Below are 24,271 nucleotides of genomic sequence, written 5' to 3' on the forward strand. Positions count from 1 at the left end.
TTTATATCAGCATGGATACCTGCCCAGTAAAACATCTTGCTGATGTGTGTCCTAAGTGTCCTCCGGTCGGATGGGAATGTGCAATCTCTAGAACGATCTTTCGGTGGGTTTTGGGGATTACTAACTGGGTCTTACTCAAGTCTTCTGTGGATGTTTCTTTTCTATATGACAATCCTTGTTTTAAGAAGAAGAAAGGGCTTCCCTTCTCTACACCCTCTTGTTCAGTAATTGCTTGTAAGAAAGACTCAGCGAGAGCTGGGTCATTTCGCTGGGTGAAGGCTAGGTCTGGATAGATGGTAGATTCTTCTCCCTTTTTCTCTTCAGTGCTTGATGGTTCATCAGCTTCCCCAAAGCCTAAGGTACCTCTCTCCATTTCTTTTGGTTTACTTTCTTTAAAATGAGGAAATAGAGCTTTTTCAAGAATCCCTTGGGCAATTTTGTCCCCACGATCAACTTCAAATGGGATCTCGCCATGGTTCTGCAAGAGAAACTTTATGTCTCTCCGGAAGTCGGGATCGATGACACCTGACTTCCAGGCCAGGCCAGATTTTGGGGCCCATCTTACATAACATCTGGGAGTGGGTATCAAAACTAAGTCTGTGGGAATCATTCCTCTTTCCCAGGATGGATAGTAGTCTCTCTAGTGCTACAGATATCATAGCCTATTGATTCTTTCGTGGCAACCGAGGGGTTGGAGGCTCTATAACTAAGCTTCTGAAATTTTAGGGTTCCCCAATTTGTTTCAATTGAGTCACATCTCATTCCTAACACCACATGTAAGGAAAGCATGGTATCAACATTAAGACAGACACAAGTGATCACAGATCAAGGGTGGTTATGAACTTGCCCATAGGTGTGATAAACGCCTATCTAAACTTAAATCTACAGATGGGAGAAAGCTACGACCACCAAATAATAATAATGCAGTCCTAGTGCAGTCTTGTCAAAATAAAAGGGCCTACACTAAAAAAACCTATTGCTAATCCTTACCACTAATTTAAAAATAATGTGGGGTAATGTTCATGAAAAAGAAAGAAGTGTTCACAAAATAATATGTCTGGATGCTCGGGTCGTTGGCCTCCATGTCCCGCGTTTTCAGCCGGGGCAAGGCGGGTCACACAAGAAAAGCACACACTCTGGCTTCTGCGGCACGAGGATACAGTTCTATTTTCCCAGTTCAGGACCTTCTGTGTCCAAGTCTCTTTACTTCTTCCAAGTCTCTTGACACAAAGGGCCTGTTGTACCAGAAACAACACGCAAACGTTCTTTTCCTTTCACCAGTATTCAACTTGGGTGTTCACCCCGGATCCCTTTCAAAACAAGGTTCAGAGAATTATTTTTCGGGTGACTCACGGTTCACCCCTGAACCCCCTCTGCCGGGCTCAGATTTCTTTCTTTCATTCAATTAGTCTCCCTCAGCTGGGCTCGGACCAATTGTGATGTACATTAAACTATCAAAGACTTTCGAATGTGCACAGGGGTAAGCTTGACCCATTGCATGACCACTTCGATCTCGATATTTTTTTCTCTCACACTCAGCTTCAGTTGGATACCTAACAGAGACTTTCGAATGAGAACCCATGTGGCGCCGGACCACTCTGTGTATGGTATCTTTTTGGCCTCCCAAAGTTCAATTATAAAGTTCAATCACTTCCTTTGGCTTCCAATTGTATTCGCGTTGCTCATCCCAAACGCCTCACACTCTGTTTTCTTTATACAATGTTGCCGCTTGCAACATTGGTTCAACACACAAGCTGGTTTGGTATCAGTCTCTCTGACTCACCGGCTGTATTGCCTTTTCTGATGCTGCTTTGTTGTAGGAGCTAAGGACAGTACCATGGCAGCAATTTCTCCCCCCCCCCGTCTTGGTTAGTGACCCGGGAGAGCCCCAGGTACCTGGGGTTTGATAAGCCTTCGTTCCTGGTCTTTAGTTTCTTACTTGTCAAGGCCCACGAAAGTAATGGTCTTTACAGGTCAAGGGTACGTCTCACCTTGCAACCCTATCTGGTCTCGCCATCTTTCTCCTTGTATTAAACTGCCATCTTGGAACTGCTGTTTCCTTGTGTGTTTTGCCTCATTCAGAGTGCTTTCGTGCTCCACCTTTTATCCGTGTGAGGAAGTGTGTTGGAAGTCAGGTGTGTGTAATAATCCGTAATTGCCTGACCTTGCCTGACCATGGTGTTAAGACATGTCAGATATACGGCTCTGGTGTTAGTCGTTGTCATTCATGGTGAACTGTTCATGAGAAAGTGTTTGTGTCGGGAAGGGGGGGGGTTGAATTCCTAAGTATCCTACCTGATAGGATGGGGAAAAGGTGTTACAAGGAAGGGGATACCGCATCTCACCCTCCGGTGTCCCACTTCCACTCCCCGAAGACTCCTCATCCAAGTGATCCTCCAGCACTGGTCCGCCCCCAGGAACTGGATCCAAAAAAAACGATGGCTGTGTCCTGCCCAACTGGATGACAGATCCCTGGGGACTAGCGGGTGAGACACCTTAAGGTGTCTCACAGTGTTTTCAATTTAAAATAACTGTGGTGCCACAGATTTATGTGTGCAGCAATGATATTACATTAAATGGTAGGGGCTTTTTAAGTCCTCTGGAGCCCAGTATTACGCTTAGATAATAAAAACTATGGAGGGTCTTGAGTATATTGAAAGAACCTTTGCCAGGTATTATACTCCGGCAAAGATAACATTATCTGGTGCACTCCCCTGTGTGCACGCAGACCAGTCTAATAGGTTTCTTCTATCGTAGTGGTAGCTGACTCATAGATATATTTATAACCAGGGAATGTTGTTGATACTAAATCATGGTCAATGATTTAATTTTCAGGCCTTGCTCGTGCAGCATTTTGCTCATGGGTAAACAGCAGCGCCCGCCTCCACAGGTCAATGCTTTTTTGACTTGTTTAACACAGAAACGCCACAGATAACGAGTACTTCTGTGTCCATTGATCTATAGATGTTTCATACACTAGCTGTAGCCTGCATTAGAGATTTTGGTTACCCTGTTACAAGTACTGCATTATGTATGTTTTACATATAGACCCCACGTCAAATTGGATGAATGACATTCTCCAAATGTGTGATCGTGGACAAATCACGCCTTCCTCTGTGCCCCGGTTCTTATATCTGGCTGAAATAAGAGCGCCTGGAAAGAAGGGTGCTAGACGCATCGGAAAAATCTGACGGTCATTTGCCATCACTTTTGGTGATGCCACTTGGGGGTGGGGTCAAATGACATCACTTCCTGTGATGTCATCAGGGGGTGAAGGGTCGTGTGGTGTCACTTCCTCAACCCCTGGCAATTGGCTGAAATGGCGTCCCTGGTCTGCATTAAAATGTATTGCATTGGACTGAGACGGATGCATTCCCTCATCAGCGCTGTTACACAACACAGCTCTTGCAGTAAAGTCTCCTGAGCTCCCTCTGTGTTGTTTAAACATTTAACACCTCTTGTTTAATTGCTAAAGCTTCGGTAGTACGAACTAGGGGAAGGGGAGTTTGCTATTTTCCTTCAGAAAGCACAGATAAAGCTACTTTAAATTCAATTCAATTCAATTACAATTTCAAGACAAAAAAATTAAAACTGTCTGTCATCATTATGCGTTCTTATTTGACACACACAAAGAAGGGTTTATATTCATGCAGAATTGAGCAGTGGTTTCTTTACACTACATATTAAAAAGCAGAATGACTGTGTGAACCAATATGCAGACAATGGCTAATCCCCCTCACTGTCGTGAGTGGGGGGGGGGTTAGATTTTTTTAAAGACAAAGAGGCAATTTCTATGCATTAATCTTCTTTATCTATTCATCCAGCAGCAAAGAACAAATATAATTTAAAAAAATGTTTCAATGCTTAACATTTAGAGTTTCAGCGAAAAAACCTGAGCCTGGATTATGAGCTCAGATCATCCAATCAGCATAGGTCACAGTACATGACAAACCGTATGTAATTAGTCCCTCTTCCTCTTTAGCTCTTGGAAACAACTTCCTCTCAAAGCAGGATCAGGAAGTTATGCCAACACCCCGCTCGAAAATAAGGAGTGATATTTGGAATCTTCTACATTATTGCTCATCGAAATAGGACAGAAATGCCCAAAGAGCCAACAGGCATTACAGCTTTTCTTTGTACTCTATTTTTTTTAGAAGTGCCGCCATTGTTTGTGAAAGCAAAAAGGAGGCTTAGAAAAAATTGAACAACCCATATCACCGATCTTAAAAGGAAAGTTATCACATGAATACTTGATCTTCTAACAATGAAACTGTTATATCCATTGCCAGTGATGTAATGCATTCTATGTCAAGACCGGAGGCGAGCAAAATGCTTCAATTTCTTATTTATTCCTGTCTCTAGCAGTTTCAACAAAAATCAAACATTTCCAACAAAAAACAGGTTTCTAAGCGCATACCCGGGGATTGAACCTGTGTTGCTCTGTGTCATCTTGCTTCCAAGGCGAGCACGTTGCCCCTGAGCTATCCACCCATGACCAGCGCCAGAGGACCACAAAGGCACGAGGACCACAAAGTAAAGCAATCCGAGCTCATTGGCAGAGCGGAGGAGCACGGCAGCCCCCACCCTTGAGGAGGCGGGCCGTGTACCTCTCTGCGACGCCGAGTGTGCTGGTACGATTGCGATAATGCTCCACAGTGTGATGAGCGAAGTCTAAAGAGCTTTCACTTTGATACGACCAAGATCATTTTAATCCGAGCATGTCGGAGGACATAATTAAACTCACACAAGGCGGGGAGAGGTCGCATAGCACTCCGGAGCTCGAAATCAGACTCCCACAAAGCAGGGATAGGTCGCAAATACTAATACGAGTTGGAAGCCGACACGCACACACGTGACCAGGCCGCGATCCAACCCAGCAGCAAGAACTGCAGCACAACAACTCGCACAGCGAGAACAGAGCTCTGCACACAGCCAGATAAGGTGCAAGTCACTCACAATAAAACCACAGCACAAAGTGGACGTGCCGCACACCTGAGCCCAGGTATTCAAGGCACAAGCACCCCAGGAGCAATGTCTGAATTTGAGTGGAGCGAGGAAGAACAGGCAGAGGACCTGGACCACAACTTCACGGAGGTGCTAGGTAACTCTCGAGGGGAAGCAGTGGCTCAAGGGGTCAGACCCCTGCAAGACAGGCAGGCTACGATTGAGACCTTTTGAAGCCAGAAACACAGCACAGAGAAAACGAAGAGCAAGTCCACGAAAGCCACACCAGAGGGCCCACAGGGGTGTACTGAGACCCGGCAGAGGAAGACCTCTTCTGACCACCTCCCCCCCTTACCTTACGGGGCAGACTCAGAGGCTACTGATGCCTTCAAGTAGCTGAGAGGCGTATTCATGTGCAAGTCGATGGTGCTGAGCCTCCCGACCCCCAACCCAGGGGAAGACAATATGGGAAACGAGGGGCTAGACTCTGAAGAAGAGTCGCTGGAGACCCCACGTTCCTCCCAGGAAAAAGAGGACAGGGCAGAGGAGGAGGCTGATCCACAACCCCCCCACGAAGAAGAAACTAAGGAAAGAGAACAACATAGAGGATAGGGAAGAAATATCCAATATGTTTGAACCTGAGAACATCAGAAATCTCAGGTCTTCGGACTGGCAACCATCACCAGGGGTAACCAAATATGCGACGCAAAGATTGCGAAAGACGCTCGAGAAGGAGGCAAGGCAACACACGAGGGCAGAATGCCCGAGACCGGAGCTGCCCGGAAAGGTAGCAGAAGCGCCAGCACTAGATCCCAAAATGTTAGCCTTTGTCTCTAAAACATCCAGAGACCCCCAAAAAGGTATAGACAGGTCCTGGAAAAGCTCTCAGGAGAAAGTCCTCGACCTCGTAGGGCCCCTGCCCAAGAATATGGACCTGGCAGAGTAGTCTCAAGATACTGGAGAAGAAGAGGACCCGGAAATTCTAGCGAACTGGGAGCAGAGAGCAGTATGCCTGCTAGGCAACGCCAACTGCGCTATCTCCTCAGAGTGGAGAAGAGGGCTCTTTCTGAAGATCGATTCCAAGCTAGGAGATCTCACCTCGTATGAAGTGGGCGAGGCAGGCCAGGGTCTCCCATTCGGTGAGACTTTCGGGAAAGAGATGGGGAGATTTGTGGGGACATACACCGCACTAGAGAAGGCCCAAGCATCCATCAGGAAAATATTTCCAGGTAGGGTTTTCACCGGGACCAGTCACTACTGAGGTCGAGCGCCCGTCGTTACCAAGGTGCAACCTCAAACTAACAGGGCTCACTACTGGGACAATAAGCAGCAAAATGCCTTCTTCCCCGTGAGAAGCCGATTCCCGAGAGGCCGTCAAGGAAGAGGACTGGGAAGAGAACAGAACTTCCCCACAGGTGAGGCAGGTTAAGTATCCACCAGTAGGGGGGAGGACGCAGCAATGCTGGCAAAGCTGGCACGTGCTTTCCAGTGATGCCTGGGTGCTACAAACAGTGAAAGGGATGCAGTTAGAATTCATACAGGAGCCCCATCAGAGCCATATTCCTCCTCCGATACACATGGCCTAGACAAAGAGAATAATCCTACACAGTGAACCTCAGGTTAGCGCAGAAGAGAGCTATCGAGCCGTGCTCTGCGACACCAAAATTCATAAGCAATATGTTCCTGGTGCACAGGAAAGAGAAAGTAAGGCCCGTAACAAACTTAAGGGGACTGAACAGCTGGGTGGTTTATCACCACTTCATGATGGAAGGGATACACCAGCTGCGAGACACACGAAAACAGGGCGACTGGCTCACAAGGATAGACTTAAAAGATGCATATCTTACGATACCAGTGCAAGAGCAATACTGTCCCTTTCTAGCATTCGCTTGGGGTGAACAATATTGGCGATTCACGACAATGCCGTTTGGCCTAGCATCAGTGCCATGGGTTTTCACGAAACTCATGAGACCGGTTGCACCAGCGATCAGAGAGAAAGTGATCCATATGATTATTTACTTAGATGACATTCTGCTAATGGCAGACTGGAGAGAAACACGTTTATACCAGACGAGATGGGTGAAGAAGCTCCTCTCGTCGCTAGGTTTTCTAGTGAACGCAGACAAGTCAGACACAATCCCGACGAGACAAATAGACTTCCTCGGTTTCGTCAAAGACACCAAGACAGCTACGCTGGAGTTGCAAGCCAGGAAAGTGAGAGAGATCAAGAGGGAGATCAGGAGCTGTCTGGACAAGAGCATAGTATCTCTGAGGACGAAAGCGAGAATAGTGGGACTACTAGCGGCATCGATTCAATCGATATTCCCCAGGGCCCTGCACTATTCGGCCTTGCAAAGACTAAAGATAAAAAACCTGCAGCAAGGACTGAAATATCAACAGGCAGTACTCCAAGACCCCTAATTCAGAACTGAACTGATGTGGTGGCTCTGGAATATCGACGCCTGAAACAGGAAAGCCATATTCGGAGACCAACCCGACCTGATAATAGAGTCAGACGCCAGCTGAGCAGACTGGGGAGGCCGTTGCGGAGAACTGGAAACAGGAGGCAGATGGAGCTCGGAGGAACTCCATCTTCACATAAACTGCCTAAAGCTGCTAGCAGGTTCCTTCGCGATCAAGGCCTTCACGAAAGACAGGGTGAACTCATGAACAAAACATCTCGGCAGTCAGATCCATCAACCACCTAGGAAGGACAAAGTCCAGACTCCTAGCAGAGCTAGCCAAGGACTTCTGTAATTATTGCCTGCTGTCGGGGACATCAGTGACAGCGGAGTATCGCCCAGTATCGCTCAATGTGGTAGCGGACTGGAATTCCAGGCATTTATCAGATTCCTGCAATTTGAAACTAAATGTAGGAGTGTTTCAACTGTGAAGCCCGTTCCACACGGACCTATTTGCATTCAGGTTGAACGCTCAGAAAAGCAGATACCTCAGCTGGAGGTTAGACCCGACAGCAGAAGGAGCAGATGCGTTCCTCCAAGACTGGAGGGGGAAGCTGCATTATGCCTTTCCCCCATTCATAATGATGAGCAGACTGTTAGCGAAAACTCGCAGGGAGGTAGCAACCCTGATCGTAGTGGCTCTGATATGGAAATCACAGGTGTGGTTCCCGACGCGGATGGAATTACTGACAGACCACTTGAGAATACTTCCGACCGGAGAACATCTACTCACGGACCCAGTTGGGTCATTTCATCCTCTGAGAGTGAGAGGGACTCTCCCACTAATGGCTTGCAGGATAGCCGGAAATGCTGAGCCCTCACGGGCATTTTGGCACGAGCTGTGACGGAGCTATGACGCAGCTTGCGGTAGATGGTCACGGTGGTGCAAGAGGAGACATTTTCATCCCGTTTCTGCCCCTTTAGTGGCGGTCCTCAACTTCCTGGCAGAATTGCTGCAGGATGGGAAAGCCTTCAGGACAATAGGAGTTTACAGGTCTGCCATTTCGGCGGGACATTTGCCCATCGATGGGATTCCCGTTGGGGACAACGCTGCAGTGGTACGGCTTATCAAGGGAGTCCGGTTCAGGAAACCTCCGGAACCAAAGTACATACACTTATAGGACTTGACGGTGGTACTGAAATTCCTCGCCAGTTGGCCAATGAACACATATCTGTCCCTGAAACAGCTGTCAGGGAAGCTCGCCATGCTATTATGCTTCTTATCATGTCGGAGAGTAGCAGACGTTAAGGCACTTGGCGTGAACAGAAAGACGTACAGACACAAAGGAGTTACCTTCATACTAGTCAGGAGGACATAGACCAGTTCATTCTCGATATCTTATCCTTACCTGCACGACCATCCCAAATGGTGCGTAGCAGCATGCATAAAGGAGCACGAGAGTATAACAGCTGAAATGCGAGCAGTATGAACAACCCAATTACTAATAGTGCGCAGGAAATCGTACAAGGCGGTCGTGACATCTACCATAGCCAGATGGGTGCGCGAAGTGATGCAATTAGCAGGAGTAGACATGTCTAAGTTTGGAGCACATTCTGTGAGGGGAGCAATGGCCTTGAAAGCGCTAGAGCAAGGAGTGAAGCTGGAAGACATCCTGCAGGTGGCTGATTGGGCCAGCGATAATACCTTTAGAATGTTTTACTTTAAGCCTATACAGTCAGTGGCAGCGACAGAAATGAGAAGCCTTGAACAAGCATAATGCTCGCCTCTGGTCTTGACATAGAATGAAGATTACCCCTGTTTATAGCGCAAGGAGTCTTGATTCTATTAAAGACAAGGAGGGGAGAATTACTTTCACCCCTGGATACATGGGAGAGAGGAATGTTTTCAAAATGTACTAAATATTAATTCCAATGTGGAATAGGGCAGTGTATCCGCCTCCCTAATACATTCTTTATATCTTTATAGAAGATGACCAGAAGAACAATTGAGAGATGCTTGCGAGGGCTCAAGTTGAGATCGGCAGGGTTCAGCCATTTGCAGATGGAAAGAGACCAGAGCAGATCAGCGGAGGGGTCAAGACTCCATAGTTCAACAAGTTGAGAGTTCATTTTCGAGCAAGAGTGCAGTTCAGAGCATTCAAAGATGAGGAGGAAGGAAGGAACGGCAAGGACTATGGTCACATGGCAGGATGTAAAATGGACTACAGAAAGGACTAGATTTGAGGGAAATGTAGTTTTTAAATAGAAAAAGAAATGTGAATGTTGGAAATGTTTGATTTGTGTTGAAACTGCTGAAGACAGGAATAAATAGGAAGTTGAAGCATAATGCTCGCCTCCTTGTCTTTAATAGAATCAAGACTCCCTGCGCTATTAGCAGGGGTAATCTTCATTGTGCACACAATGGCATCCAAACGTTCTATTTTGGCATGCCATTGCGCGCAATGCAGGTGACAGTTGGAATCACTTGTCCCCTCAGCATACGGACCTGTGTTGGTGTCTCATGGTAGAATAAACTTGTGTTGTTTCAAGCTAATTTATGATCCTCCTTATTCACGACATTTTAGTGGCGACGAGGGAAAAGGAGAAATGAGACCCCAACACTGTTCGGTCACCCTGGCCGACAGTAGGTGATCTTAGATGAAGAGCGGTGGGAGTCGTTCCTTGGCACCGTGGAGGCCTAAGGAGAAGAGTGGTGGGAGTCACGGGTAGCTTTTTCCAACTCACTGCACCGTAAGCCAGGTGTCTGTCCGGTGGGGACAGTGGTGGTGAGTGGACTCGGCCAGGCGTGTCGCGCTGTTGTATCCTCCCATATCGGGGCCTTGGCCGGGGCTCGGGAGGCTGGTCGGGTTCTCCCTCAGGGTTCACCTCAAGGCCCAGGAGAATATTCAGAGCGGAAATCGTCCCGCTTTATGCATCTAACCTGAAGGCAATTTACCAGAGTTACTTACGGTGGAGGCACTAGTCTCTGTGTTGGTGGTGCTGCGCTGCCATCGATTGTAGCACCATTGGAGACCCATCTTCACTGCAAGATATCAGCCGCCATTAACAATTGTAGCGCTGTTCGTGAGCACACTGACCTAATATTGTGGCCGGGTGTGAGGAAGAGGATCCCTCCAACCTTGCCTGCGATGTGATAACATTTGGAGAGGCGCACAGAGAGGAGGCCATTTCGTCTTCATTTGGGAACATTTTCTTTGCTGCTTTATGGAGCGGTGGCGACATCTTCTGGTCAGAAGCTTAATTGCACTCTGTTTAAGGAACAACACATGCTTGTACTGTGCTTTGGTACTGTGGATTTGTGGGGGCAATGGGAGTCACTCCTTTACCCACTATATTGAACTGTACAGTGCCCGAGGAATTGAAAGAGGGGAGGTTGGGCCTGCCTGCCTTCACAGGTGACTGCTGTTGAGGTATTTTATAACTCATATGCATCCCTAGTTTTGTATTGTTGATATTTTGGTGTTTCTTTTTTATTATGCAGAATCTGGACCCTCCTCCCAAATTTCTGTCAACACCTGGAGACCCACCCATTCCATGGTAGGACTGGAAAGACCTTTTTAAATGTTACTTTGTTGCATCTGGCTTTGAAAGATTTTCTGATGAACGGAAATGTTCTACTTTGATGTGTTGTGTTGGGCCTGGGGCAGTGAGTGTAATCAAAAATGTCCTGATCTACAAGGGGCTGATGGGGAAGCGGGTGGTGGTGGGGATGGGGATGGGTTCTATGGCAAAGCTATGAGGAAGATAGAAGCTCAGTATGGAAGACAGGTAAATGTAGTTTTGGAAAGATACAAATTCTTTTCAAGGAGGAACGGTATGGGGGGGACGGTGGACTCGTTTGTTGCTGATCTAAGAGGTTTATTTAAATCATGTGAATTCACAGGGAGGGAGGATGAATACATAAGGGACCATGTTATGATGCATACCTCTAATCCCGAAATACAGGGGAGGTTATGGCAAGCAAACAACCCTCCTTTACAGAATGCATTGGCTATTGCAAGGGCAATGGAGCTAACCAGCAAGTGTTTGATGGAGGTGAATGCCAAAAATGGGAAGGATAAAATTCAGGTGGTGAAAGAGAGGGGTGATGAAGGGGAGTTGTGAAACGAGTTAACAAACCAGGTGGGAGTAGTTTGAATTTCAAACAGGGCATACGCAAGGGGCCTTGCCCAAGGTGCAGGTTTGAAAAGCATACTCTCAAACCCACAGAGTGTCCGGCGATGAGAGGTAAATGTAGAAAATGTGGGATTATGGCCCACTTTGCCTGGTTTTGCAAGGTGAACATGAGTACATTAGTGGGGGAGGGGAGTGTTGAATGTGTCAGGGAGGAGAAATAGGAGTGTTCTGGTAAGATTCTTCACATTGTGGGGGAGGTTGACGATGATACCGTCTTCATCAATGCATCATTTAAATCTGGTATTGTCCCGGACAGCCTTAAAGAGGCCTGGGTGCGCCCCCTCTTAAAAAAAACAACGCTAGATCCCTCTCAGCCTAATAACAGCCCATAAGCATTGTCCTGTTTCTTCTCAAAATATTAGACAAGGCCACCCACAGTCATAACCAACTCCATCCTAAGAAAAAGACAGTCCGGGTTCCGTAAAGGGCACGGCACAGAAACTGCCCTGCTGGACTTAAAAAACCAAATCACTCAAATCTTGGACAAAGGCAAGCCCGCCCTCCTCCTCCTCCTAGACCTTTCAGCGGTTTGCGATCTTGTGGACTACAAGACCCTCACCACACAACTAACGCAAGCAGCACACTCTTCAGACCAAGCAGCTCCATGGATCACCTCCTTGCTTGAAGGCAGAGCAATGAAAGTCTTCTCGAACATAGCAAATGCAGCTCCCACTATCATTCACTGTAGAGTCCCACAGGGATCATGTACTGCCCCTACTCTTTACAATCTTTTTACTAAGACCTTGTTTGATAAACTTGATGCACTTGGGATCGCATACATAAACTATGCTGACGATACCCAGGTGCTCCTCCCACTAATAGGCACTTATGAGCAAGAAGCAGCAGTGCTATGCCAAATCTACTCCACCATCCAAGCTTGGATGGCCACAAATGGCCTATGCCTCAATGGAGATAAGACAGAGATTCTCATTCTTGGCCAAAAGACTACTCTAGCCAAACTAGACTGTCTCTACTCCAACTTCAGCATTGACAACTGCATCATCCCAGTCCTATCTTCCATCAAGACACTAGGGGTTCACATTGATGCCACACTGTCCATGAACAAGCAAGTCAGTGCTATTGTCTCTGCCTCAGCCCTAAGAACCAAACTCATTAATGCCATAAAACCTTTCCTAACTAAGGTCAATTGTCTCTCAATAGCCAGAGCCACCATAGGGGTTAAGCTTGACTATTGCAATGCGCTCCTAGCTGGCACATCTATAAAAAACATAAACAGACTCCAGATCATCCAAAACAACTCATTAAGAGCAGCCTTAAGTATCCCAAGAAGAGACCACATCTCACATGCTAGGCAAGCAGCTCACTGGCTCCCAGTCAAAGACTGCATCACCTTTAAAATCCTCACTACCACGCACAAATGCCTTAACCTTACTGCTCCTTCTTACTTCTCAGACACAATGGGCCTGATCCCGATTTTGGCGGTAACGCCGGCGGTATTACCACTGGCAGTATTAGCCCTACCCCCGAACTCCCCGGCGCTAATAGCGCCGGATCATGAGTTCGGCGGTAATGTAATTCCCCATTCCCCATTGAGCCCATTTGGGAATGCCCCATTCCCCATTGGGCTCAATGGGGAAAATTTGCGCTCTTACCGCCGGCGGATTTCCTGCTGGTGGTAATAGCGTGAATTCTCGGCGGATTTCCCCCCAGCCAAGAGCTGGGGCGAAATCCGCCGAAGTGCTGATTTGGCGGGCCCTTAAATCCGGCGGTAATAGCACGACCGCCGGATTTAAGGGTTACTGCCAAAGTCGTGATGAGGCCCAATTTCTAGATCTATCTCAGCCAGGCCCACCAGAACATGCTACACCAATCAACTCACCGTCCCACGCATCAACAGCATTAAAGCAGGAGGGATAGGCTTCCCATACCTAGCACCCAAGCTTTGGAATGCACTGCCATCGGCTCTTAGAGTAGAAACGTCGCTCTTTGCCTTTCGTAAACATTTGAAAACCTCCCTTTTCAACTAACTATTCCTTCCCAAACAACTCTCCCACCCATTCTCAGCTTTCACCTCTCCATATGGTCTGTGTAAACTGTTCTATTCAAATTGTACAATAAGTATGTCTGTTTCTACATGTAATTAAGTGCTGTTCTTTCACTGTAACAAGCGCCACAATGCCTTCAGGCAGTTGCGCGCTCTACAAATATGAATAAATAAATAATAAATGATTAAGATGGGGAATATAATCCCCCCCAAGTGGAGATTATTGTGGCTGGATGTGCCATTAAAGCTTTGGCGGACTAAGAGTCACCATATACCAAATACAGAGAAATTGGGGTGACAAAAAACACACATTGCATAGAACTGATATCTAACCCATGGCATATGGAAGGGGCAGGATCAGGATTGACATACAGGATTTTGTATGGTGCATCGTTGCTTATGGCGAAAGAAATATCCATGCCAAAGTTTATGTGGCTGCAAATGGTGATTGCTTATTGGAATGGAAACATCCGGGTAAGCTTGGGCTGGAATTACATCCTGGTAAGGATGTGCAAGTGCGAATGGTGGGAAAAGACAAATCTGAGAGGTTTTATGAGGAGGTAGGGAAAGGTTTCTGTAATGTGTTTCTCAAAGGTATTGGGAGGTTACAGGGATACAATGGGAGGATCAGGTTGTGTGTAGATTTGCAGGATTTAAACTGGAACATCTTGGTGAATAGGCATCCCCTACCCAAGGTTAGTGAAATGCTCATAACTATGGAGGAGGCTGTGTGGTTCTACTCTGGACCTACCATCTGCTTACCCCCAGGTTGATCTACGTCCGTCATCCAGGGTGCTGACAGAATTTATTACACCCATGGGGGTGTATCAATTTAAAAGACTACCATTTGGTTTGGCATCTGCGTCCTCAGTGTTTCAGAAGATTATGGGTGATCTATTAAGGGACATACCTGGTGTTTGGTGCTTCCAGGATAACATCTTGGTGGGAGCAAAGTAGGAAGGAGAGCATGATTGCAGAGTAAAGGAGGTCATAAGGAGGTTGAAAGTAGCCCGACACTGCATACGTTTGATCCTTGTGATGAGACTATTATTACTGTGGATGCATGTTCAAGGGATGTGGGGGCGGTATTGTCCCAATGCAAAAAAGGTATAGAGGTTCCTGTAGCACTTGCGTCACGTTCTTTGTCTTGATCAGAGTCGAGGTATTCCACCATTGAGTGAGAGAGTTTGCCATATTATTGGGCATCAAACTATTTCAAAACATATGCATGGGGGATTCCTTACATTATAAGAAGCAATCACAAACCCTTGGCACAGTATTTACCACCAGGGACTCGGGTTTGGCTACTCCCGGAATTGCCAGATATTTTATCTGCCTTACAGTGCTTCAATTTTGTTGTGGAATTCTGGCCTGGATGCTGCAATCCTGTTGCTGACTGTTTATCCAGAACCCCCAGGAAGGTGGTGAATGAGGGGGAAGGGATATGTGATGAGTGGATTGCCCAAATGGGGAATACAGTACATGCAGCATTTTCTAAAGATGTTTGGTTGGCAGGTATTGGGGAGGATATGGATTTAAAGGAGGCTATCACTAGAACAGAAAAGGGGTGGCGATTGGGGAAGAGATGAGCTCGCCATTTTACAAAGTGAAACATGAATTGAGTAGTTCTGTGTGGGTTTTGGCAAGAGGGGAAAGGTTAGTGCCTCCTATGTCTCTCCGCAGGGAGCTCATCAAGGGTGCCCATGAAGGTCATCTGGGAAAGAGCTTAACTAAATGTAGACTAAAGTCGAGATTTTGGTGGCCGGTTATGGACAGCATGGTATATGAGTGGGTGGGGTTTTGTGCTCCATGCAATGCCAGTGGCAAGTCTTTCAAGATCCAGAAGTGTGAGACTGGTAGTGTTGAGATCCCTGAGAAGGTATGGGAAAAAGTGGCGATGACTTTATGGGTCCCATGAGCATACTAGGTCCAGATCACAGATTTGCCATAGTTCTGGTAGATTACGCTTAAAGATGGTTCGAGGTGGCGTTTGTAGCATCCATATCTACTCAGTTGATCATTTATTTCATGGAAAGACTGTTGTCTAGAGAGGGATATCCCAAGGTAATAATTTCGGACAATGAAGTGCAGTTCGTGTCAGTGGAAATGTGTGAGTATATGCATTCTCACTTCATAGAAAGTCATCGAACAGCACTGTACAACCCCAAGGCCAATGGGTTGGTGGAATGGATAAATGGAATTATTAAGGAGACATTACATTTGGCATTTGTAAACGGCCTTGATTGGAGGAAGGCTATACAAGAAATGGTAAACGCATATAGGGACACAGCACATGTGCTCACAGGTGTGTCACAATTTGAGAAAATGAGGGGTAGGAACATGTGTTCACAATTGTTTCTCTAATGGTTAGAGGTTGGCAAGAGGTATGAATTTGATCTGAGGCCCGTTGGAAGAAATTTGTTGTGTGTGGGATATATAGTTTGGATTAAAAAAAACATTCAGTGTACCTAAAGTATGTTCACGTTATTTTGAAACTATCAAAGTGGTGAAAGTAGGAAAGAAACATGTGGTGACTAGCGATGGTAAACGTTAGAGTATGGACCGTGTAACCATTCTATGGCATCTTGAGCTTGTGGTCAATGATGAGTTTAAGGAGCGTGATCATGAAGGAGAAAAAGGGGGGAGAGTGGTACGATGGTCACTATCTTGTAGGCGCTGAAAGTATGCAAGCACCACCTGAGGGGGCGGAATGTGTCGGTCTGCAGGAGGAGGTTCTGTAGGGAGCTGTGGGTGGTGATGATGTCATTGTAGGGAATGATGAGAGAAGGGAGGATAGGTGTTCAAACCCATCATTTGGAAGAACAAGAAACCCACAGGTGAAATTCAATGATTATGAGATGTCATTGTACACCCTCTTAAAATGTTTTAGGGTATTACAGTACAATTTTCTTCATGTTAAACCATTACATGCTAAGTGTAAGAGGAAGCATATGTTATATCCATTGCCAGTGATGTAATGCATTGTGTGCACAATGGCATCCAAACCTTCTATTTTGGAATGCCATCGCCCGCAATGCAGTTGTCAGTTGGAATCTATTACTTGTCCCCTGAGCAGACAGACCTGTGTTGGGGTCTCATGGTCAAATAAACTTGTGTTGTTCCAAACTATTATGTGAACCTCCTTATTCACGACAGAAACCTTAAAAAGGAGGGGGATGGGCAGGAACATACATTTAACTAAGATAACCTTTGGGGGTATCTATGTACTTAATACCTAACAAGTAAATAAGTTAATGCTTTTAATGAAAATGTAAGTCTTCACATTTCCCTACCATAGCCACACCAAGGGGAATAGTTCATACTTCTGTGTGTTTTTTTAATCTGAGGAATCCATATGCTTCTAACCCATAGGGAGATATTCTATCCCTTTCTGGAACCTAAAACCTAAGAGGCTTATGTTAAACAGGACTTTAGAATAGACTAAAGTCTACAAAGGCATAGATGTTCACTACCTGAGGTATCAGGTCAAGGGATGGTTGAGTGTTAGTTAAGGCGGGACATAGGGTGCACCAAATTGTAACCTAGGGCCACAACAGTGGGCTGTATACCTCAACAGAGAACACATTCTGATAATAATATAAACCTCAGCAGCCACCTTAGAACCAACGAGAGGAACAGTAAAGAGAGGGACAAACACCAACATTCTTAAGTAGGAAACCCACTGGATATTGCGAGTTAAATGTTTACACTTGTACTGAAATAAATGTCTCTAAACAAACTTATAAGGGGATCTTTATTCATATCCAGCCTGGCAATGAAAGGAAAATCTTTATTGAAAACTATTGACACAACTTTGAGGTAAGTGGATAAGGTGTTTAAGAAAAACACAAACATTACTGAAGACAACCGACAACTGAAGCTTGCAAAGTGTGTTCAAACTATAACATTCCACAAGAGTAAGTGAATAAAGCTAATCCTCAATCTAAAGACAACTTTGAAGTGCCTAAGCAGAGAGCTGTTAGAAGTAAGATACCACTATGAAAGCTGCAATTCCTAATTGGGAACATACTTTGTGTCAAAGAATATTTGACTTTATTACCCATATTTCCTTGTATCCAGAACTCCCAGCAACCACTCCACAGAGATAAAGACATTGCAGAAAGCGGGGAGGCAAAGGTAATACTTGCCTCTGTATATTTAACAGAGACTGCTGGCTTCCTATTATGCATGTTTAAATCAATATTGGAAGCCTTATGTCACTGGTTGGGAGTATGTGGAAAGGCACAACACACAAGCTGTTTGAGATCCATCTGACAGCAGACAGCAGTTCATATCTGTTAATAAGACATCTGAGACACCATACAAACCCACTCACTCAGGTCGCGATATACTATACGGAGCATAAGGAAATATGGCTGTGGATGCAGGCCTCTCATTCTAGCCCTACAGGAAAACTACAGGGAAGTGAAAGGAGAGAAATTGGACTACTTATACATATGCCCTTTCCATCTTCCAATCTTGGGTGAGGGAATGGGAAAGAGAAGGACAGACACTGGTCCTAATTACAAGTTGGCCGGTAAAAAAAAGCAAATTACCGTGTAGCACGGCTGCCGGAATCAACGGTTGATTCCGAATCATTGTGCACGCGCACACCGGCATGACGGTAATGGCTGCACCGGCTTGCCGGTAATGCCCTCCAACCCCCTGATAGCAGCATCATCAATGCCGCAGACAGCGGCACTGGCATCCTAGATGCTGTAAGGAACGGTACTGTAGATACCGACATCGTAAATACCGGTACCGGAAGTGCCGGTACCGGAAGCAACATCATTGAGCCAGAATGACAGCCATCTTTAAAAACACAATCCATTGCAATCCTCTGCCTACAGCACCTGGATCAGCAAACTGTGGACTGTGTCAGCAAAGTCATGGCCAATGCAACCAAAAAGGCACAGTGCGGCTGCGAAAGCCACGTTTCAGTGATGAGGAGCTCAACATGCTTGCCGACACACTGGTTGAGAACGCAGATGTTGTGTTCTGCACAGACATGCGCCGTGCGGCTCAAATCCGCAAAAATAAATCTGGGAGGAGGTGGCGCAAAAGGTCTCTGTGGTGGGGACAACCCCACGGACAGTAAAGACTGCAGGAAATGCTGGGACGATCTGCGGCTGCGTGTCCACAACATCCTTGCAGCAAATCGCAGCCAGGCCCAGGCCATAGGTGGCGGAACACCATCCCCTATAAAGCTGGCTCGTTGGGAGGAGACTTGCAGTACTGTCATAGACATGAAGTCCATCAAGGGTGTTGGCCATTCTGAGATGGGAGTCCCTTCATCAGCTGATGACGGTGAGTGACCCATTAGCGTAATACAAAAGTCACCACACACACCTAATACCCCCAAGTACAATGGTGGAGTCCAAATGGCAAGTAGATGAGTGCAAATACATGGCCCATCACCTCCCACCTAAAGTCAGCCCCTACAAAACCGCCAAATCCCTGCCATGAAAACACACAACAAACCCACTGACGAAACCACATGAGTTCTCAATGACAAGCACATCTGCATGCACACACACACATATACATCACCGTACAGATGAAGGCCTGACCACTGTGCCATCCCATTGCATGGTGCATGTTAGGCAGAATCCTGTGCAGTGCCCTTAGGGACCACTACACACAATTAAGACTGCATGTGGTAATACAAGTTTTACCTTTGGTACAAGCCTGTACTACTATGTTAAAGTGGTAGCAGTAGCGGAGCAGCCAGGCTTATCTAAAGAGTATATGAGCAGTAAAAGAGATTACACAAAGGGACCACAATTACTGTGACTCAAGCAAACACTGACTCAAGGTTTCAGGTGGAAAAATATAAGTACATTTATTTTAAAACCATTTGTTATCAACACAACACTTCTATTAAATTTAAAACCACATGTTAAATACACTACTACTGACAAATTCACTTTGTACGGTATGAATCAAGGTAATTACCCTGTGTTGGAGAGAACCGGTATTATGGAACAATTCTTGTTACCGTGAATACGATTGCAATCACTTTTTGACAGTTCGGTCTACTAAATAAACACGTATCCGTGGCAAGAAATGCTACCGGGGCAAAAACACACTTAGCACCTGAGATACCCAGAGAGAGTTGGGGGCAAAAATCATAGGCAATATGTTAGTTAGGCAAACAGGATCGAAGAACACTTGTGGACAGAAATGCAAGAGTCAAGAGGCCAGAGCCAGTGTCAAGTGGAACTGGGTTCCTGTGTCGAGGATCACACGTCGGATAGTTCACGATTCAAATTTGCCAAGAGTACTTTAGATACTGTCAAATTTTCGGAGGCAAAAATTATAAGAAGGAGGGAAAAATAAGGGCAAGCCTTATAAGCGAGAAATAGGGATTTCACCCAAAATTCCTCAAGCAGGACAGTACCTTTTCAAAGAAGAAGCTGGTGCCACGGCAGTTGTTCCTGGTAGTTTCCTGTAGACCCAGGATGCCTGGCTTCGGCACGAAAAAGGACGATGAAGTGGGTCTACACCACACAGGGATGAGGCCGGCAGCAGCGACGATGAAAAAAAGGTGCGCTCCTTAAAAACAGGAGATGCTCTTCAGGTGGCTATCCGGACCACTACAGCAGTGTGCAGCGATTCCGACCATGAAGGGGACCTCTGGCTTAAGAAAATGAGCTGGTTATCCCCACCAGGCTCAAGGCAAGAAGACTCCGGACTGGATCTTCTCTTAGTCGTTGAAGGGTAGATAGCTCAGGACTGCAGCAGGGCTTCACCGGGACGGGATAGTTGCAGCAGTCGACCTCTCCTCCGCTTCTCTTCGGTTCCTTGTAGTTCCAGTGGCGACTCTATGACTTCCAGCCCAAGAGACCTGGCTTTTATGCGAAAATCCCCTATTCACACAGCCTGGCTGTCAATCACACAGCAGGGGGGTTGTCCGGCCCGGACAACCACCTCAGCCAATCATGAAAAGTGCGACTTGGGATTCCTAGGATACCCTGTGCAGGGGGTGACTACACCCCTCCCTCACATTCAGCCCACCTAGACACCCAGGTGCCTAGAGGAGAGCTTCTTGGCAGAAGCCCGCCAAAAGACAGCGAACAAAGAAGGCAAACCTGGTTTGCCGCACAAAGTAAAACACAAGAAGGACTTTAACAAAAAGAAATGGCGAATAAACCCAACCGGGCCAAAAGAAGAAGCATTTGGTCCAGTGGGTTTAAATTTGAGGTTAATATAGTAGCCTTCAATACTACCACGTTTATATAAGATAACCGCGGTAGAAAAGTTAGGGTAGATACCACTGCCACCAGCCAAGTCCAATTGTTGAAAGAGCGAAACAATGCTCTAGGAGGTATAGATAAAAAAAAACTAAGAGTTAACCCTTCCAGTACTCCATGTAAGATGGGGTGTACTGGATCTGTGGTTAATTTGACTATGTAAAGTTACTGGCAACTTTACCCTTTTCTGGAGGACAGTAGTCAGCCTCAGAAATGGAGTCGGTGGGAAGTCTAAAAGACAACTCTGTGTCACTGCACTGAAGGTGCTGTGTAACACACAAAAGAAGGGGGCTACTGAAGTGGTGTACTCCAATGTCCACAATCATAAAACAGCTGAAATACACATGGCAAAATACAGGTAAGAGTGGGAAAAAAGGGATACACTCTTACCAAGTGGAAAAAATAAACTCCAGAGATCCAGCAAAGCTGCTGGGGGACTCACTAGGTAAGACACTAGAATAGACACTCGCCCCCCACCCCCAGACTAAGGGACAGGAGGATTTAATCCACTCCTGGATGGTTCTCATAACTCTAGTCGGTTACAAACATCCTAGAGAGATCATCAGCATTTTGGTGGTGACTTCCTGCTCTGTGCTCAATGGAAAAATCAAATCCTTGCAGGCAGATTGACCATCTGAGTAACTTTGGGTTTCCCCTTTCATTTGCATCAGCCATCTCAAGGGTTGGTGGTCACTCTGAATGATGAAGGTAGATCTATACAAGTATGATCTAAACCTCTTCAGTGACCACACAATAGCAAAACCTTCACGTTCTATTGTTGCTCACCTTGTCTCAGGATCCTTTAACTTCCTGCTGATGAAACAAATGGGGTGTTCTCTACCTTTCTCATCCAGTTGACTAAGGACTGCACCTATACCTACATTAGAAGCATCAGTTTGTACAATGAAGAGTTGGTAATAGTCAGGAGCTCTTAGGACTGGAGCTTGACAAAGGGCTTTCTTTAGACCTTCAAAGGCATGATTGCACTCCTCATTCCACCTGACCTTTGTAAGTGCCTTTCCCCGGCTTACTACATGTGAGAGAAAATAAAATAACCAACCCCTTTCGGGGAAGAAGGCACCGAGACCCGGCTGCAAGAGTTCAAAGGATGGTTTATTTATCCAGCTAGGAAATAACCCAAAAAACCCTCACCCAACATTTACATCATACCTGTATATATATCAATTAAAGTAACTCTAACAAAAAGTGCTAAATGGACCCGATTGGCCAGGCGGTGTGGTGCTGTAGGTGTGGGTGGCATTTCTTCCTTCTGGTTGGCTGAGTGGCTGACGAGATGACGGAAGTCAAATATCTTGTGCTCCACGCAGGTCAGGGTCCGGTCACTGTGGTCACTACCTAAGCTAATATGTTGCATTCGAAAAACACTAAATAACAAATTATCTAAAACATTTATGCTACTTTTCATATTTCTACACAAGTTACACATAATAATTATTGTCAGTACAATTGGGTCATTCGTGGCTTTAATTAGAGGCCTTGACCTTTACTGTGCATGTAAAAAGAATCAAGCTGTGTTTCACATATCTCCTAAACTTCAAACCTATTAGTATGAGAAAAAACATATATTGTAGTAAAATGCTTAAGGTTAGTAGTGGGTGTGTTGGGTGGGTTTTGCAGCACAGGCGAGGGTCTGGCACTTGAAAGAAATACCTTACAGGGAGCGCAGGGTCAGGATGGCAATAAATTGTTCTAAATGGGGGTGGGTGGCTTGCACGTTTATGGGGACGAAAGAGCAGAAAGTGCTTAGCTCATCCTGGTTCACATGCTGGTTCTCATGCTAGCAGTGATCTCAGAGGAAGAAAACTGTATCATATTGGTTGTTGCAACTTTCTCCGGCTCCTGCGTGAGAATGAGAGCGCAGAGCTTTCCTTCGCAGGGGGAGTGCAAGGGTGGGGGGGCCAGCCAGCTGCCTGCGCCCTTGTGTGTGTGTGTCTCTGTCCTTGGCTGCTGCGGTGGAAGGGGAGCTGAGCATTGCTGTACTATCGCAGTGAAGCCTGTTTACCCAAGATGGAGTCGAAAGGGGGCACAAAAGATGGATGCCCCGTGTCCTGCTCGGTAGTCCCATCTATGTAGCAGTCAACCGTGGTTAACTTTACATAAGGGCAAGGGGCAATCCCACTACCGGAGGCACGTGGTCCAAGCCTTGTACTGAGGAGTGTATGGCGCGAGGGGGTCTGGGGACCCCTCACTCCCATACATTCCCCCCTTTCGTTACATCTAAAGTAACGAACTACTTATCTCGTTCTTTCCGTTCTCCCTTCGGTAGCGCTCAGCTTCAGCCACAGCCTCATCCCAAGCGGGTGTACCCTTTATTGGCATCCATGCTTTACACACACTTCTTAAACTGTTACCTCTTCTGGGGTGACCATTAAGTATATCCCACCATCCCCGTCTAAATCTATCCAAACCTCGTTATACCACAGCAAGTTCTTTGGTTCTTTAATGGTAGTGTGATGTAGACTATCGACCACGTCCCCATACTGCCTATAGATGGCAGTCACTCTATACTGCGGTGTGGTGTATTTTCCAGTTTGTACTTGGGCATCTATCATGGTAGCCACCGTTGTCTGTCGGCCCACTGTTACCATCATCATTGCTGAATTAGGCATATTATTTTCACAGCATCTTAGTCCCAGTTGGCACACACAGAATATTAGGAGAAGAAAGACAATAATGGGAATGAGTATCTTTGCTGCTATGTTCCCCCATGATGGTATCCAGCTGAACAGATTGTCGAACCACGTGTTGTTGTCTGCTCCACCTTCTGTTCTCATTCTTTCTCCTAAATTATGCACTGCTGTTATCACGTGTGACAGTGTCCCGTTAACAGCATCTGAAGTTGGGACGAACGTGCAACACGCCCCCCCAATTTTTTTGCAAACACCGCCGTCCATCGCCGTGATAAGATCTAAGACATATCTGTTTTGCATCGTCATCAGGCGCAGTGCACGGAGCTCTATGTTTATGATGTTGAATCCTTCTTCAGTGTCGTTAGCCAGCTGGATGAGCTCCCAGCGTGTTATCTGTAACCATTTCGCGTTTGTCCTTGCTTGAACGCCTGGTGCTAGAAATGATGCAAAAAATGTCTCTGCAGATGAGAAAAGCTTGTACTGCTGCGGGATTTCAGCAAGGAGTTCTGACGATTTGGACAAAATATAATTGGATCTTTTGCTGCGTGACAACTTGGTTCTCAATGTTTCTTCTGACAATAGTTGGTATGCTGGGGGCTCCGTGATTGTCTCATTGGGCGCTGTCGATGGTTCAGCCGATTGCCCTGCTGCCGATATGTCAGCCGATTGGCCTGCTGTCGAACTGTCAGCCGAAGGCCTTGCTGTGAACTGAACGTGGCTCTCTGGTATCACCATTAGTGCTGAGTGAAGTGTGGCTAGGGCACAAGTGCCCCTCCAGGATGCTGGGAGATGCAGGTAAACTCGTTTGCCACAGATCCA

The sequence above is a fragment of the Ambystoma mexicanum genome, chromosome 1p (genome assembly GCF_040938575.1).
Source record: "Ambystoma mexicanum isolate Mex_15411 chromosome 1p, UKY_AmexF1_1, whole genome shotgun sequence".
In the NCBI taxonomy this organism is placed as follows: Eukaryota; Metazoa; Chordata; class Amphibia; order Caudata; family Ambystomatidae; genus Ambystoma; species Ambystoma mexicanum.